Here is a 19,446-nt window from a genome sequence, read left to right on the forward strand (position 1 = left end):
CAACGACACTAAGGTGTAACCGAGAGTCAGTCTTTCAAGGCATCAACTAACTGTGAATGGGTTTATGGATTTCGTGGACTATTGATTTTTATGGAGGATTAAAGGCACATTTTAGCTCTTCATTGAATGATCTATTGTATTCATCAACTCCCAAGTTTCCCAATAATTGTGAATTAGGTTTCTAATTGTATTTTCCAAAGATGGCTGCAACAGTATCTCCATTCACACATGCTCTTTTAAGATCTTGCCATTTCCCCACCATGAAGTAGAATCTGATGGTCTCCATATGAAACTGGCTGAGCTTATTATTTGCAATCAACAAAATGTGGTAGGTATGAGGCTGTATGATTTTTGACGTTAGGTCATAAAAAACAATACAGCGACTGTTTTACTTGCTGGAATACTCATTCTTGAAGAACTTCGGAGGCCATATGAACCATTGACTGCCATGCTGCTGCCATGTTGTGAGGACACCAAAGCTATCCATCATATAAAGAGCACAGGGTGAGGCATGAGACTACATGAAGAGAAAGAGATGCCCAGGCAAAAGCCAGCTGGTTGCTACTTTACTCCTACAACTGTGGATGTTGCAGCTCCAGCTACCATCAGACTACAATCACGATTCAAAGCCAAAATCCTTCCCAAATTCCTTACTCACAAAATTCATGAGAGGTAATATAATATTTGGTTTTTGTCTTAAGTCACTAAGATTTAGGTCAATTTGTCACTTGGCAGTAATTAACTGACTAGCTGGGTTATTCTCTTCATCTTCAGGGCTATTTGTCCTCATTGAAAAATTGTATACAATATTCAGGAGACTTCAAAACAAATATCCATGTGATATTTGTAATTGATTAGCTCAAGCTATTTGACCAACTCTAGGAAAAGTTCAATATCATGTATTTGATTTCTGAGGTGGCCACTTAGGATCATTTTGATAAATCCCATGAATGCAGATGTTTGGTCCATGATATATAATCTGAGGTGGCATCAGCAAAAATTTAAGGACCTTTGAAAATCCTCCAAAAAGGCAAGGAGAACATTGGCAAAAATTGTCAGAATTAAGTGTTTTAAAACTGTGGAAATTAAAGGCTTAAAGCAATTCCATTACTCAAGAAAAATGGCTGAATCTTGGTAACAATAGTGAATTTTATGGCATTTTAACTTGCCTTATTCTCACACCCAGCTCCCATAGGAGCCTTAAAAACCAGTAACCTGCAATCATCCTGAAAATTAGCAGCCAGGCAACCACTGGTGGTGGCAAATGGATTTGTAATTCCTTCAAAATTCCATTCCTTAGAGGAATATCATTATTGGACCTGTCTTGTGGTTCACTGGCATATTTGTACACTACCTGCAAGGCTGACTTGATGTGACCTGATGGGAGTTTGTCTAGTATAAACCATCTTTTTCCAAAGTGCATTTATTGAAACAGTCAGAGGCAATCATATAGAATCACAGTTGCCTGGGGTGGTGAATAACGGTTGGGACAAACAATATGTAATCCAAAAAGTTTTAAAGGAAATGGGAAAATGTGATGCCCATAAAGCATTTTGAAAAGCTCAGATATGTTCCTGAGAATCTCAGACACCCATGTATGTAGGGCTGTGCGCATGCCAGGACTGTTAGCCTGCTCAGAAAGGACCTGAAAACATAAGTTCTAACTTCTGACTAACCTTGAGACTGTGTAGGCAGGAACTGAGGGCTAAAGCAGAGTTGTAACCTGCCTGACTGAAAGTTGAAGGTTTACCCCAACACACACACAATCCCTCAACAAAGACAGACATCTCTGTCCAATTAGCTGATCATTAAGAGCACTGAGCAGACTTTAGTGGACACACACAGCAAAATGTATAGACTAAAGGAGTTTTAAAGTTTCATGCTGATAGATTCTTTTGATATCTAAGAGTCATTCCTAACTATGTGGTTTTTTGTTTGTTTGTTTGTGTTTGGTCTTTTTCCTCTTGTAAATGGTGTCTTTTTAAGTTAACATTTTTAGCTGGTTTTTTTTGTTTGTTTTATCAAAAAGAGCTATGCACTTATCTCTGTTAATCATTTTAACCACTTTTAATTATTCTTATTTTTTATAAGCTTCTTATTCAATCTGCTATATTTCCTAGAAAAATAATCCTATAATTTGAGAATAATACCAATTTTAGTCCTACTCTATTAAATGTATCTTTTCTTTTTTATATTTTGTTTATGTTCATTGATACTTTGACAAAAGAATATTAAATACCAATGATGATAATGGTATCCTTGTCTTCTGGTTTATGGGGATGCTTCTAGTATTTCATCATTTTGCAAGGAGCTGATTTTGAGTATATTCATAAGAAACTGTCATCTACTTTATTTTATTATTTTATTCTATTTATGAATCAAATATAGATGTAAAACTTTGGCAGTTATATTTTTGGCAACAATAAGATGATATTATGCTATTGCATGTTAATTCATGTTAATAGATTTTTCTAACCTTGAATCATCTGTACCTTCTATTTTATATTGCATTATTTGTGGTCAAAGAATATGGACTATTGTATATCTACTTTTAAAAAACCTATCGGAACTTTGTGGCCTAATATATGGTAAACTCTTGTTAATAATCCACAGGCCTTTTAAAAGGAATGTGCCAGAGGGTAAGGGGGTTGGGGGGTGGGGGATGAGGGTGAGGGGGATCAAATGTATGGAGATGGAAGGGGAGCTGACTATGGGTGGTGAACACACAATGTGATTTATGGATGATGTGATACAGAATTGCACACCTGAAATCTATGTAATTTTGCTGACAATTGTCACCCCAATAAATTAAAAATAAATTTAAAAAAATAAATAAATAAAATAAAAGGAATGTGTACTTTATTTTCAAAGTATAAAATTTGATCTACATCTAATGTATCAACCTTATTTATTTTCAAATCTTAGTGATGATATCCTGTTTTTTATACTTATTTTTCCATAAACTGACAGAGGTAAGGTGAAGTCTTCTTCCATAATTTTTGTTTTTGCTCATTTCTCCTTGCATTTTGTAGACTTTGCTTTATGTAGTTAGATACTATGCTATTTGCTGCATTAAAAAAAAATCATGATGGACATTTCCTCATTATGGATTTTATCCTTTGTTACAATGTGCTCCTGCTGGTTTTATTTAATAGCTTTTGGCTTGAATTCCACTTATCCAATACTAATATTGGGACTGTAGCTTTGTTTTGTTTATATCCTCCCCGACCCATTTATCTTTATAATTTCTTCCTTTTATTTTCTACATTTGTACTTCATTTCTAATGAGTTATATTCAGGATATAGTTGGATTTTATGTTTGATTTGATCTGAGTCATTTTTATCAATGGTGAATTTAGAAGTGATGTTTTAATTGTGTTGTCTTGTTTTATGTGATATTCTTTACTATTTCTTCTGTTTTGTCACTTTACTTCATGGGTCATCCTCCCTCTGCCTCCTCTCAAACATACACACTGTAGAAATTTGGAATGCATTAATTTTGTGTTTATTTTTTGTGATTAATTTTATAACTGTAAATAGTCTACATAAACCATTACTTTTGATTTATTAACTTAAAATAAGATAGTATGTATGAACAATAATGATTTCTAAATTGGCTTCTGGATTTTTACCCTTATCCATAACTATAGTTTACTTTATGAAGCTTTTCTTCAAGGGTTATGACATTTACATTCCTTTCTGCAATGAAACTTCTCATAGCCTTTGCTCAGAAATCCATGTATAATGGAATCCATGCTCACCATTGATTATGTGTATTTGACCATTTTCCCATTTTTTGTGGGCATTTAGTATGCTTACATCTTGGTTAGCTGGATTTTTTTCATTAGGTAGTTTCTTTAAAAAAAAAAATCTTATGCATATTCTCTGTGCCCATACATGTTTGAGAATACCTTTGTGGAATGTAAAATTTTTGGACAACATCCATTTTTGCTTCAGAACTCTAGCAGTATTTTACTAACCTCTGAATTTTAACATTGCTGCAAAGAAATCTGAGGTCAACCCAATTTATCTCATCTGCACAGGATTCATTTTTCTGTTTAAATGACAGTGAGATTATTTCTATTGTCTTGATATTAAGAATTTCATCAGGATATTTTGAAGAGTTGCTCATTATGCATTACTCTTTCCCACAAAACAATATACCCCTTAAGACTGTACATTCACTTCTTTCTTAATTAAGAAAGGATTATCATTCTAAAAATAATTTTATGTCAATTCATTCTAGGCACATCAAATGGCCGTGTGCTGGATCTCTGTTTTCTATTGTGCACTTTCATAATCTTTTTAGAATTGCACTTATATTTTTTCTTCTTCCACCTTATTCTCTGGATTTTATTTTAAAAATGTCTTTGTATCATAGGCTTTCCCTACCACTTCTTAAGTTTTCGCATCAATATGCTTCTTTCTTTCCTAATCTTCCCCTTCTGATTAATTTTGTTGTATTATCAACTTACCTTTATACATTTCATGTTCATTTATTTCTTTCAGAGGAGAAATGTGTTACAAGAAATGTTCTTGCTTCCAAGGGTACACTGACTTCCTGAGTTGAGTATCCAGTATTCCCTTCCTTCTTTTCCTTCCTCCTTCCCTTACCCCCGTCCTTTCTTCCCTCCCTTCCTTCTTTCCTTTCTTCCTTCTTCTAATTTTGTAGCCTGTTTGCATGATTCCATATCATTTTGCTTAATTTTACTCTTCTATTCTAAGACTCATCTTTGCTGGTCAAGATTTGCTCTCTAACCTTTCCCTTTATGCTCAGTGTTCTGACCCATAAGGCAGTGCAGCAGTGGACTCCCTTATTGTCTAGCTTCCTATTGAAACTGACCAATGGTGAGCCCTGCAGAAGATTGCAAGGGAAGAGATCAGGATATTTATTCCTGTACAGTTGTCACAGATTGGCTTCAGTCCTTGTCTGAATACCACAGTTCCTTCCAGGCAGCCTTCTCTCCAGTTCTGGTAACCATTTATTAATTTCCTTTGTCACTTCAAGACTTGCAGTAGTAACAGTTCCAATGTTACTCGCTCCGAGGCAATACATGGTGTTTTTATCCTCTACCCACATTTCTGCTATAGTCCTTTTATTCAAGTCTCTGCATATTACCCACTTTGAATGTGCCATTTATGTCCTTCTGGATGCACTAATTAGAACAAAGAATGCTCCCAGGTTGTTTGTTTCTCTGTTTGTTTTAAGTGTGCACTGATGCTGTAGACAGGGAAATAAGACTCTGGAAAACTATTGAGTTCAGCAGCATCACATTTGCTCAAATGATTACTGGTGGTCAGGTGGAATACAGTGCAGGTGGAGGCAAAGCGTTGAGAGTGCAAGTGACTGGGGCACTTAGTCCTTATGGCAACGGTAGTTATGGTAAAGTGTGTCAGCTAGCTTCTTCTTCTAGTCTTACATACTCAGTGAGAAGAAGAAATTGAAATCTATGAATATTCAATTGAGAATATATTGACTTAATGACTGTTAATTCATCCATGACAACCTTGTTGATGAATGAAAAGCCATTAAATATTTAGATTATACATAAATTCCTGGGGGATATTTAGGATTCATCCCATCCCAATGCAATATAACTAATAATTCTCAGAGATAGATAAATATATGAATTGAACAATAAAAACATGTTTGTGTCAGAAATAAATTAGAATTGGAAAGTAAATAAATATAAGTTGTAAATTAAATGCAATGTTCTGTCAGTTTATTTTACTCACCAAAGGAGGAGGGAAAGACTTAGGAGTGGATGCTGGACAAGGATATAAGGGAGTCGTTGTTTGGAAGGTGATGGAGAGTCAGGTTGATTGATGTTCAGAAAGGCATTTGATAGCAGAATCAGGTGTGCTTATAATATTCTTTCCCTTGAGAATATGACACTGGAAGAAGCATCTAATGTGGAAGGCTTTGGCATTTCGGTCAAGGAATGGAATCTTTGTTTTTAAAAAACTGCTTGTTATTAATAAAACATATGGAAATAGTGTTCCTTCCTGAAGCAAAGAAAGGGTTTAGAAAATGCATAGTCTTTATCACTCTCACTCGGTCTACACAAGCAGAACTATACCTTTTAGGTTCATCCAAACACGGTATGCGATTCAGATGTATTCTATGTAATGGTCTCTGACTGGGTCATGTTCACTAGTATAACCTGGTTGGTGTATCTTTGTCCAAAATGTGATTGTTGAGATATCACTTGTTATAGCATATTTACTATTTTTCTAAGTGAAAGAATAGTTATTATACTCACACTGTCCATCACCAAGACAGAGGTACAACACTGAGTTATTATACTCACACTGTTCATGGATTTTTTAGATAGGGAGGCGATATGTACCACATTTGGACATGAGGCTCATGGAACCCATTTTTAAGGTTATCTTTAAGGCTGCCCTTTTGAGTGGGGTCTGGAATAAGAAAGAAATCTGCAGCCAGTCAGGTTCTGGCTGTCATCTGAGTTGCCTTGCTACTTGGGCCTTATGATCTACCAGACCCAAAAGTTCTGGGATGCTTCTGGCCAGAAGAGATATTTTATGAAATCTCTGGCAAGTCCCAATAGGACAACTCATAGAGTTTTAGAGTAAGGCTATTTCATTCTCATACAACAGAGAGTCTCTATTAGAAAAGTAACTTGTGACTTGCTACTGGGTGCTGATAGACTGAATACTTGATTATGGAACATCATCTGATTATGCAGTCTGAATTCCCTATCATGCACTGAGTATTATCTAATCCACTGAAACAGTAAATTGGATGTACACAGCTACATTCCATTATAAAAGGGGAATGATGTTTGTGAGACCCTGACTGAGCAGGCGTGGCAGGCACAAATAAAATGACATGAACAGATAGTTCGATTTTACCTCTCCTTCTGTTGTGCCGTCTCTCCCTCATCCCATGAGTGTGAACTCAGGGTAAGCTCATTGTGACCAGGTAGCAGATGAGGAAAAAGCTCAGGCTTGGTTGGTAGGTGAGTATGCATAGAAGTAGAGAGCTATTGCTTTCAACTCTACTCAGAAATGGCCCTCAAAAAGAAAAAAGAAAAAAGTGGCCATGATATGGTACCTTCTTTTTATAGCCAGAGTGCAAAGATTTAAGAATCAAATGTTTGAGGTGGAAGTGACTTCTGTCACTATTATACATAAAGCCCACATAAAGAATTGTCACTATCCTCTCCACACCAACATTTTGGGCTTCTTGTATCGCTGAGCCAACACGCAGAGAAAGAAACTACTATTCTGGGCAAAGTGGCTGGATTTTATTACAAGATAGGATTAAGGTTGATATTACACAATGTGAGCAAAGGAGGGTTCTGTTTGGAACCCAGACAGTTTTCTGGTAGGATTTTTTAATACTTTCTTTGCAAATAGCCCTAATCAGTGGAAAATCATGGTAACCCAAGACTCAGATCCTACGTGAATGAAGGACTGGGTCACCACACATTTTTCTGATGTACAGTTTTCCAACCAACCAAAGTACAAGCATAGGACAAGCAAAACATAGAATGAGTGAAGGACAAAGGCATCTTTAATTAATACCTTACATTGCATGCATGACCACCTATAGACCAGCTAGCCATAGGGATGGCAGCTTCGCTGTCCTGCCAGATCTCTGGCTAATACTTCATATTTAACATGGACATTTCTCTTTGGATTTTTAATTTTCACAAACAAAGCATAGCTGGACCTCCTTGAATACCTGCATAACTTATCTGGGCACTGTTTTTGTTTTCCCCTCGGTCCTGAGTTTAAAGGCTGGGTATTCATGGTGGCGTTACCTCTGCTTTCCAATTGTCTCTGGATGGGGGAATCCTAACTGGAGCTAGGAGTAGCTGTGGTTGATGGATTGAGGGAAAACTTTTCCTACACAGGTTTAAATTTTCTTGTAATAGAGTTCATTTCACCTACTTTGTAATTCATTTAGCATGTTGCTTTGGTTGAGGTGTTTGTCAGCTGTGAATATTATCCCCAAATTCAGGAGTTCTAACAGTGAAATTTAACAGCGGGCTTTTGCAATGTCACTTAAACACCGTTTTTCCGGAAGTCAAACTCATTGTCAGGCTATGTAGGAGAGGGAGAAAAATGGCTGAATTTTCTGTGTAACATAAGAGTTTTACTTGCTGTGTTCTTATTGGATGTGAGGAGTCAGGTTTGTATGAGAGATTACCTTCGCAGAGTTCATTCGTGTTTGGTTATTGGTACTTACTATTTATAAATTCCTGCTGGTTATTGGGTAAAATTGGCCTTTCTCCTTTTTTGTATCCTCTCAGACGTAGAAACTCAATACATTGACAAGATAGGAAACCAAAAATTGTGTAAAGATACAGTTAAAAATCGAATAGGCAAATGAGTAAAATAAAAGTTGTCAAAACGTGTCTTCCCCAAAGTAGCCCTATGTCATCTGGGCCTTTTTCCAATTATTAAAAGTATTCCATAGCATACAGAAAATATTCCCAATTGATTTCATGATGGTAGTGTAGTCATGATATTGAAATCATTATGCACTGTGTCGTTCATCATTGGAAAATGTTATATGTGTTATCTCATTTCACAACTCAGCTGGAAGTATTAAATACTATTTTATGCATAACTTATAGATGAGAAAAGTAAAGTTTAAAGAGGTTGAGAAACTTAAGAGTGTGAGTCAGTATGTCACCTTAGATATACTTAATTTCAAAGACCAAATTCTTTCTCTTATACAACACTGTATTCCCATATAATACAGTGGACTATTCTTTCATTCTTCAAATTCTCTCCTTTTCTTGATTTGTACGCTGCCAAACTGTTCTGGCTTTCTTTTTATCTTCTCTTTTTTTCTTCTTATCTCACTCACTGTTTCATCTTTTTTTTCCTGTCCCTTTAATGTTTATGTTCTCCAAGATTCTTTCTTTAATCTTTATATATTCTTACGGTATAAACCCTTCTAGACCGTCTTATCTCAATTACTATATTTTATTTATGGTGTCAGGATAAAATTGTTAAGTATTAGTCAAGGATTATCACCCCTATTTTTCTGATGTACAGTTTTCCTCTTTCTCCCCACCTTAATATTCCACCAGAAACATTCCATACATAAAAGGGCATCCACTAAGTGATGACACATTGAGAGGAAAAAGTCAAATTCTTGCTTTGAATTTAAAAACAACCTCCTGAAACTCATATCAAGATAGTAGTATTAAAAGTCTAGCCTATTGATTAGCAAGTCAGATATTTTGTAGCTCCAAAAACAAGACCTGAAGGCAAATTAGCACAGAGAATATGCCCTAAATAATATTGCATGAGAAAATTGATAAAACACCTGTGCTGCCCCTGAACACTAAATAAAGGTTGTACTGAGAGGGAATTTCAGAGAGGAAGAGGGGAGCTTAGACATACATGAGTTATTAAGATGGAATTAGAGAATCTGCCTCCTGAGTGACTCCTGGAACATGGGCTAAAGAGCAGAAAGTCTGCTCCCAGATCAAGCAGAAGCTGGGATCCTGAGATTACAGCAATAGAAAATACCACACAAATGTCCTCTATACCAGCAGGATCTATAGAGATGGAAGGAAGACAGGTGGTATGTAATGAAGTTGTTTTGTCTCACACACTCTGGTTTCCTGATGTCTCAGAGAGGTGTGGGGAAAGATGTAAATGTTTCCCATGATGGAAGACGCATGACAGAAGACCTAAAGAATCCTGATGTTATGGACAAAGAGAAGATAAACAGCCTAGTAATGAGACCACTATATCATGAGATTTGTATGATTTCTTGCAGTTGAGGACATTTTGGCAAAAAGCACCACAAATAGAAGGTGATAACCAAAGGCAGGTGTGGCGTTATAGAAGATGCCAGTCGAGAGAAGAGGACTTCAACTGACCAAATAAGTACTCTACACTGACATAACACAAGCCATCTAGTAAGATCTCTTGTCAGGGAGGAAAGGAGAGTTGTGGGAGAAATAGACTCCGACTCTTCAGGGAGAAGAACTGAGAAGTCACACGGACACATGGGCACGTTTTAGGGAAGAGACTGCAGGAGTGATGAGAAATTGGAGCCATTCAGTACTCATTCAACCACTGGAGGGAAAGGAAAGGGTGAGTGGGAGAAACTAGAAGACCTGCCAGAAGTGGTAGTACATCAGGACTTAATTAAGGAATAAACAATAATAAAGAACAGTGAACATTTTCAGATGGAGAGATCAAAAATTTTTCAATTTCCATCTCCCATTAGAAATCAAGATCTAGAGGAAATCTTCAAACCCATTCAGTTCACTCCTAATTAAATATGCATTAGGAGAAATTCATATCCTCTGCCTCCCTCAGAGTTCTCATTGTCAATTTTTCCCTAACATTAAACAGTCATTATTTGTTTCCTTTAAGCACATTCTTTGCTAAGCCAGAGAAAAGTAGGTCTGTAATCCTCCATTGACTCAAAAAACCATTTCTCTTTTCGATTGGCTATTCCGATTTTTTAACTACTCTAGTTCCCAGAAAGATGTCTGAAAAACTTTGATTATTTATATAAACTTGCCTAATACATCAAAAAATTTGCCCAAATCCTTTGTAGATTCAAGAAGTAAAATTCATCATGGTATACCAATAAGAACCTGATCACTGTGGTGAGAAGTTGAAACATTACTTCCAGTTTTGCTCAACATACTCTTCTTTACATAACCTAGGATCAAGTTAACATATTAGTGGTCTCATTACCAGGGTGTTTGTAAAACTTAGGATTCAGCCTGGCTCCTGGATCCTTTCCTGTTATAATTTCCCCTGAAATTACCTATCATCTTTCACTAATTAAGAGTGAAACATTGACTTAACCTTCTGTTTCCAGATTCCAGTTAACTTACAGGCAGCCGTGCTGAATTATTTGTTCTATGACCCAAATTCTGAAAAAAAAAAAATAAAATAAAGGCTGATATTAATTTTCATGGAGAAATCTCTTTCTTTGGAACAATTACTTCCACACAATCTTACAGGAACCACTTTGCTCGTTTTCTGGCGAAGAGTACCTTTACTATAGTTTAAGCTTCCTTCAAGTGTCTCTCAACTCCAACTGGGAAACAAATGGCCTAAAAATGTCTTTTGTCTAGGGAAGAAGATAGCATGTTAAAAAGATTTTTAAGTTATTGGAAAGAGCTGGAGAAGAATGGTATTTGGGAGGAAACAGCAATAGAGAAGGGATGATTTCTGAACTGAGTTTTTAAGAAGGAGCCAAGTAAAGAATGGTGAGGAAACTTCAAACATGGAAATCAGCATGTGCAAAAGCATAATATGAAAGATAACCTTTTTTTTCTAAATTGTTATATTGAGGGTTGCAGCATTAAAGTTTTGAATATTGGACCAGCATTGCATTTCTGGAATAAAGCCACTGAGTTGTGGTGTATTATGCTTATTATATCATTATTCTCTTATACATTGCCAGATTTGATTTGCTAATATTTTGTGAAGGGCTTCTGTGTCTATCTTAGGATATTGGTATATACTTTACTTGAATTGCCTTTGTCTGGTTTTGGTATTAGGGTAATGCTGCTCTCATAAAATGAATTGGGATGTGTTCCCTCATCTTCTGTTTTCTAGAAGAGGAAGTCTAGAATTGATATTATTTCTAAAATTTGTATAGAATTCACCAGTAATACCATCTTTTAAGTTGAAATAGCCATATGTTGCTAGTGACTACTATAATTCATAGCATAACTTTTAGAGGTGTGAGGTAACATCCTTGAAAGTCTCAGAAGGCAAGCAGAGGGGAGTGACTATGGTAGAGAGAGTGTGAACTTTGGATCAGAAAGCTCTAAACTGAGTTCCCAGCGTAGTTAATTCTACTCTAATAAAGGTAAGAATTAGTGATGGAAATACCAAACTACCTTAATGAGCCATGACAGAAGGTCTGCTCAAATCTATATTCTGTAATGTATTAACTGACCTTAAATGGGAGTTTATCTTTGTTAGATAGTATCTTATTTAGCTGGGCACTCATTCATATCTCTTAATAGAATTTTTTCCCCCTTCTTCTGCCTCCCCCATCCTCTACTCTGGTTCAAGCCATTGTTTCTCAGTCTAGTTGTGTAGGACACAGCTCCCTGGCCCATGCTGGTATTATGGACCTTGCACTGAGGCAGTCGGTTGGCCGCTGCAGCCGTTTGGCCACTCACAGCAGCTCACAGCAGCTCTCGCTGGCAGCCAGCTGCTCACACTGGCTGCTGGCCACTCACGCTGGCTGCCGGCCACTCACGCTGGCCACCTGCTGCTCCTGGCAGCACACAGTAGGTAGTCTACGGCAGCACACAGCAGCCTGCAGCCATTCACGATGCCTGCCGGCCACTCATGCTGGCCGCCGGCCGCTCCTGACAGCATCCAGTAGCCCATGGCAGCTCACACCGGCCTTGGGCTGCTCATGGCAGCCCAGCTCCAGGGAGAGCCATTGTTCACAATCTTAGCTGTAGAAGGTACAGCTCATTGGCCCATGTGGGAATTGAACCGGTGATCTTGGCATTAGGAGCACGGCGCTCCAACTGCCTGAGCCACGGGGCCGGCCCTGTTAATACAATTTTGAGTCTTGAATATGTCATCCAAACAATTAGCTATTCTTCCAGTTTTGTATCATGTATAAACTTAATAATCTCACCACTTAAAGCCTTTCTTGAAGAGTTTTATAAACTTGTTGAATGAGAGAGACAGGAATATATCCCTTTATAATAGCGTTAGAATCCTTTATTCAAGTGGGCCCTTTTCTGTTAGAGAACACCAAACCATCAATTTTTTATTTTTTCCTTAATGATATCGGGGAATTCTTGATCAAATACCTTGTTGAAATAAAAACAGTATATATGATATGTTCTTAAACAGGCTAATATTATACTTAGGTAAAGAAATGAGATAAATTTGATAGAATTTGGAACAAAGAGGTAATAGTATCCCAATTTACAAATGAGAAAACTGAGAAACAATGAGATTATTCAGGATACTTAAGTCAAATAGTTAGGAAATGGTAGACCAGGAAGTAGAAATCAGGAACATCTGACTCAAAGATCTATGACATTTCTGCTAGACCACTATAATAGGCAGCCTTTAAGATGACCCCCAATGATCCCTGTCTCCTGGTATTCACAACCTTGTAGAATCCCCTTCTCTTGAGTAACTTGCTTCTAAACAACAAACTACAATGACACAACACTAGAAACAGGTGTACGTGATGTTTAGTCCAATTTGAAACTTGAAAAAAACTGATGTTTACAGGACTTATGTGATTTCTGAAATTCACTCTTGAAATTCATTTAATTGTATAGCTGAATTGGAATCAAATCTACACTTTATATTTTCAGAATTTGTGTTCTCTTCACATGTACTAACTCTACCATGCTGCTTAGTATGAGATCAAATTTAAAATTTCAGAGGTGCTCATTTGTTATGCAAATTCTAATCTTTGGTACATATATATCCACATTGGTCCCTTCCATCTAAGATTCCTCTGTAGTGTTTCTTGTTATGCATTACAGAACACCTTCCTTCTATGTTGTGTCTATTCCCTTTCCTAGAATTGAGTTTTAGGGTTTTATCTATATGAAGCAAAGTGTTAGACTCGTGTGCATGTCCATAATGACATATGTTCTTTGTGCATCTGCTACACAGTTGAATACTCTAGCAACATCAATGGAAATTATGTTTGGGGACTTTCTCAATCACTTAAGAAATCACATGGAGGTAGACTGGACCCTTGAGGGGATTTTTTTTTTTTTTTTTCACCAACAGACCCTTTGGTAGAGAAGCTTAGGGAGAGAGTCCTGGAGGTCAGTTTCAGTCAGAAGTGTAATCTACGCAAACACCATGCCAAGAAATTGGAGCTTAACCACTAGTCACATGGGTCACTAAGAAGAGAAACCCATGAAAGTGCCATTGGATATCCCAACTGAAAAGGCTAGAACAGCTTCCTGTCTGATTTGGGGGTCCATCAGTAGAAAGGACGTGGCAAGGCAAAGTGAGAGTGTGTGCTCTGGGGTGGGAATAGAGCTACTCTCCTGTTTGTGACAGTGTGTTCCTGAAAACTAGAAGCAGGCACTGAACTTACCTGAACCAGGCCAGATGCAATCAATTCAGTATGTGTTTAAAAGACTATTCTAGGTGCACAGTTTGAATATCTATTTACATTTTACAGCCCTACCTCCCTTCAACTTCTGACTCCTCAAGGCTATAGAACATTGAAATTGGGCTTTCAATTAATGTGGTTAAAGAGGAAAAACAAACTTAATTATATTAGAAATCTAGGCAAAACCTGGTTTTAACTAGTCTCTTCTTCTCCACCTTTTGTACGCCAGGTGGCTTTTTTAGTAACTCTCATGAAACTATACAGATCTCATAGTCTACAACCAAGTTTCTTTTGTTCTTTTCTTTTTTGGCTGGAGACAGTAATCTATGACCAACCTCAACACATAAAAATGAGAAGCTACTTTTGTGTTGATGCTTTTTTCCTAAATGATCTAAGTGAATAGGGCTATGGCAGAGAGCTTGTCCCAGCAAGGCCAACTTGGTAGCAGGCTACCTCGATGCTATCAATTCTGCATTCCCAGCTGGTGTCCCTGCATAGTTTTAATAGGACATCCTGCACGTGGCCCTTACAAACTCCCCACTGCTTGCAAAGGTGGATTACAAGATGCAAACTCACTGAAATACGCCAAAGAATATAATGGTCTCTACAGAAGATCTGGCTGTGTCAACCATCAAAAAGTTCCAGCTGTGGCAGCCGTGTGGAACAAAGGGAACTCTTGGCTTAATGCGGAGTGCATGCTTCTGACATCCCAGTTCAGGCAAGAGATAAATAAAGCTATTACAAAGTCCTTGACCAGATGTGTCTGACATAGTCTCAAATGTGTTTGCACAGAAACGTCGCTATCAACGTGGCTCATTCTTACAGCAATGGACATCTGTTCCTGAAGACTAATGGAGGTCCAGTCCATAATCACAGAAAAGAGCTGATCTGGCTGGCCTCTTTCAACTGCCTTTTCCCTGGCTGCTCTTGCTCACATTAATCTGCATGGTCTCAATCCTGTGTGGGTCCATGATTTATTTAACACAGAATCTGAATGCTTCTGTGTCATGGAATCAAACTCTGCCCGATAGTCAAGGACTTCAACATTTCCATTTGTTTTCCAGGAGCAATTGTGCACATTCCCCGTAGATAACTTGACACTGTTATGCCCTGTCACAGTTTACATCTGTCTTTGACTTAATATTGTTCCTAAGGTTGGCTATTGATCATTGTTCTCACATGAATCCTTCATTACTCTAATTGGAACCATTTATAAACACATTCCTTGGACAGATGACAAAAGGTTCTGTGATGGACAACTTCTTATTCAAAACAGCTGCCCAATATGTAAATCAAAAGCTGTTAAAGATTGTACTGAGCTGAGAACAATTATACAAGGTTCTAGCCTGTTGTGAATTAAAATGACTGCATTAGAGTTTAAGAGAATTGTAAAGGGAGTCTTTCTTTTCAAGAATGCCAGTTCAAATTCAGCTCAAGTCATTGTCATGTAATATCATATGAAAATAATGTAAAACAAATCAATGCTCTCCGCTTTTTTGTTAATAGACAGGTGTAAATACCTTCCAAAAGCACAGTTTACTGCAGCCAATCCTTTGGTAACCTTATCGGAAAACACAGGGATTTAAAGGTGTAAATTAAATTAAGGAACTACTTAGAACTGATTTTAAATTTCAGAATTTAGAATGTAGAAACTTTTCATCATTTTAGGCACATTATAAGATTTTCTTTAAGTTACTCTTGTTCTGCTCACACACACACACCCACACACACACATACACAGTTTCTTCTTCACCTTTTTATTTGAAGATAAAAGTCAAAACTGTGTAACCCTTTAGAGGACTGTGGAAACAACAATAACTATTATTTATTGACTTTGCTATATGCTAATTACTGTTCTAAGTACTACAGTAAGTAATAGCTCATTTATTCCTTACACTACCTCCATGAGGGAAGACCTACATTATCCTCCAATCACAGATGAGAAAACTAAAGCCAGTGAGATTAAATACATTTACCCAATGTCACATAGCCCATATTCAAACCTGGAAAGTCCAACTCAAGAGTCCATATTCCTTACTGTAATTTCTCCAAGGAATGCTAATACTTAGTCAAGTAAATGGATAGTGCCACCAATCTACAATCTAACATATATACATAGATGAATGAAAGATGGACAGATACATGTACAAAGACAGATTAGATAGGTAAATAAAGACGCTGATATTTTAATGCCTCTACTATCACTAATACCTACGTTTTTCATTTAATGTCCCTTTTTTTTTTTTTTAAGATAAATTCATTAGCCCCACTTAAGATGGCTTTTATTAGCCCCAATTGTTTTTACACCAAGACATTGACATACAACAACTAAGAGGAAATTTCGGACTCCTCTCATCCTGTTCTAAGCCACACTGCTGGACTGCAGCAGGTTAAGTAAGCTTTTGGGGGCAATTGATGTCTTTGTGTGACCCTCATTTCAAATATCAGTCATGCATATGGAATTAGCATCCTGTGTAATACAAAATGTCAGTGATTCTGAGACTGAAAACGTTTAAATATGACTTCAGAATGTTTTTATCATTATATACTTTTATGTATGCATGGTGTAACAGGGGGAGAATAAAGAGGGTTTTGTCCAGAGTTCAATTTCAATAGTAAAGCTGGAGTTCGTGTCAGAATTATATTTGTCTTGTCAGGGTCTTGGCTTGTAGCAATCTTCTCATCTCCAGCCTTTCTCCCCAAGTTCTTTCAGATAGGCCGCGGAGCAATAGACAGAGAACCAGCTTTGAAGCAAAGGAAGTGGGGGAAACTTGAGCTGATTTTTTTAAAGTGAATACATTTGATTTGATTGATCTGATGATGTCGCACCACCGTCTCAGTAATTACACATGTAACCTATTTATGCCCATACAAGAGCTGTGATAAATGTTTAATTCCAGCTGACAGACTGGAATCAAGGATTCAAGTAAAAGTAGAAATAGCCAACTAGATAAAAGGAGATGTTCTATTACTATTCTTCTTTCTTGTGTTTTCCATCAAATCTCTCTCTTTTTTCTTCTCAGTTAACTTGCCTCCTGATCCTAAGTCAAAAGTATAACAGAGACATGCCCTCTTGGCATCGAGAATTATTTCTCAGCCCTCTTTATAAATAACTACATTGCTGTTTATCTTCCTAAAGGCTGAATTCTTAAGATTTAAGTGTGCGCATTCATTCATTTACTATTTTGGCAGTGTCTACTGCGGGCCAGGCTAACAAGGGGAGGCCAAAACACCTACCCTCGAAGAAATCCGTGGAGGAGAAGGACAGGGTCATGGTGTGAATACAGCAATGTAAAAAAGCCATAAACAATTGCTATTGTTGTTACAGAAGCTTAGAGGAGAGAAAGCCCACCTATGGGGGAAAATCAGTAAAGGCTGTAGGGAAGAGCTGGTGCTTAAGCATTAGAGAATGTATCACGCATGTAGCATACAAGGGAGAGGAGGGGATTCCAGACAGAGGCATAACAAATGCAAGGAAGGGTCTTTTCAATATGGATTATCTTCTGCAGAATAATAATTGAACTTAAAATACACATTCAGAGAGGAGATGGAAACTCTATTCCTGTAGCATAGTTGCATTAACTATAAAATACAATCAACGCAATCTCCAGTTGAAGGAGAGGTGGGAGAGCATTAGTGGATTAAGCAGTACAGCATATGATATCACCTTTCATCCTCTAAGGTGGTTATTAACGGAAAAACTCAGTTTTTCTGTAATTATATCTGGTTTAAGACACTGTTCCAATCACTATGTCAATGGATTAGGTAAATCTGTGATTAGGTAACTTCTTATTATCTGCACTACCTTATTTTCCCTCCACTACCATATTATAAGCTCCTTATCAGCAGAGACCATGCCTGATACCTCCTCCTAGTCCACCTGAGGCCTTAGTTAGCGGGTTTCAAGCAAACATTTTCATCTAACTTGATACATAAAATTAAAGAAAGGAAAAGGGAAATCAAATGAATTGGTATTTATGGAGTATTTACTTACTCGGCACATTCAGCTACATCTACCAGGAGATGGAAGAAGCAACCTAAAGCATGAGGTTTGGAGACTTACAGATTGGACTCAAGTATTAGTTTAAAGGGCTCTTTACCTTTCTGGGTTTTAGTTTTCAGATGTGTAAAATAAGGATATAAGTCGTATCAGATTTATGGGATTGTGATAAGGATTAAGTGAGAGACTGTATATTATATATAGTACCTACATATAGAAGTGCCTACCAGTAGAATAGTGTTAGTTAATGGCTAATTGTGTCCGTCTGCTATTTTCTCAATAATGCTGCATAACAAAACTCAGCGGCTTGCAGCAGTAAACACTCATTTTCTGTTCCCATCTCAGGTCACCATGGAATCTGCCAAATCTAGACCATGTTTGACTGGGCTTAGCTCAGAGCTGCAGACTCAGCACAGGCCTGCTCCAGCTGTGTCTTATCCTCTGTCCAGTCAGTGGCTACCGAGATATGTTTTTCTTATGGCAAAAGACAACAGTGCTCGAGAGCAAGCCCAAACGCACAAGCACATTTTAAGCCACTGCTTAAATCATATCTGCTAACATCCCATTGACCAAAGCAAGTTACAAGGCCAAGTTGAAAATCAAGGCACAACCATGGGAGAAAGGAGACGATATTTGATAAAAAATGATTCAATGTGCCATAATAGTTATTTTGGCTTATTATTTCAATCCATTTAAAACATTTGATTATGTAAATACAATCTAAGTTATCTCTGTCTAAAAATCTATAACTTGACTAATGTTATTTTATTTTAAAAAGCTATGCAATTCACTAACTTTCAAAGTTGCTTAAGAAAATCAATTTCATTGATTAACTATGAAATCCCCAGAGATGAACAACAATGTTGAAAATAGACAAATGACAATCAAGAATACTATATTTAATAAATAACTCACCATTCTCAACCTTTCTGTTTTGTGCTACGTGAGAAATATTTTTACTGTGTATTTTGGAAAGGCAAAGGCAGCAGAAGACATGGACCCAATTTTCTATGTCTTTACAGTAGTTTGACGCCAATTGTTTTTGCCATTTCTTAGTTTAGTATTCATATATGTGATTGGGCCCTTTTACACTCATTGGCTTTACCTAGTAATGTATTCATTCTTTCAAAAAAGTTATTATCAGGTGCCTACCATATTCCAGGCTCTGTGCTAGTGATTGTAGAAACAACCATGACTGTAAACAGCTTTCCAAATTGGAAACTTCCATTACATGAGTGTAAAAAAATTTGATTTCTTAAGTTGCACAAAGCAGTGAAGGACAAAAGACATAATTTAGAAAAGGTTACCTACAACCTTAAACATTTTGCATGTATACATGTATAACATATTCTCAATGGGCAGT

The sequence above is a fragment of the Rhinolophus ferrumequinum genome, chromosome 23 (assembly GCF_004115265.2).
Source record: "Rhinolophus ferrumequinum isolate MPI-CBG mRhiFer1 chromosome 23, mRhiFer1_v1.p, whole genome shotgun sequence".
NCBI classification, from domain to species: Eukaryota; Metazoa; Chordata; class Mammalia; order Chiroptera; family Rhinolophidae; genus Rhinolophus; species Rhinolophus ferrumequinum.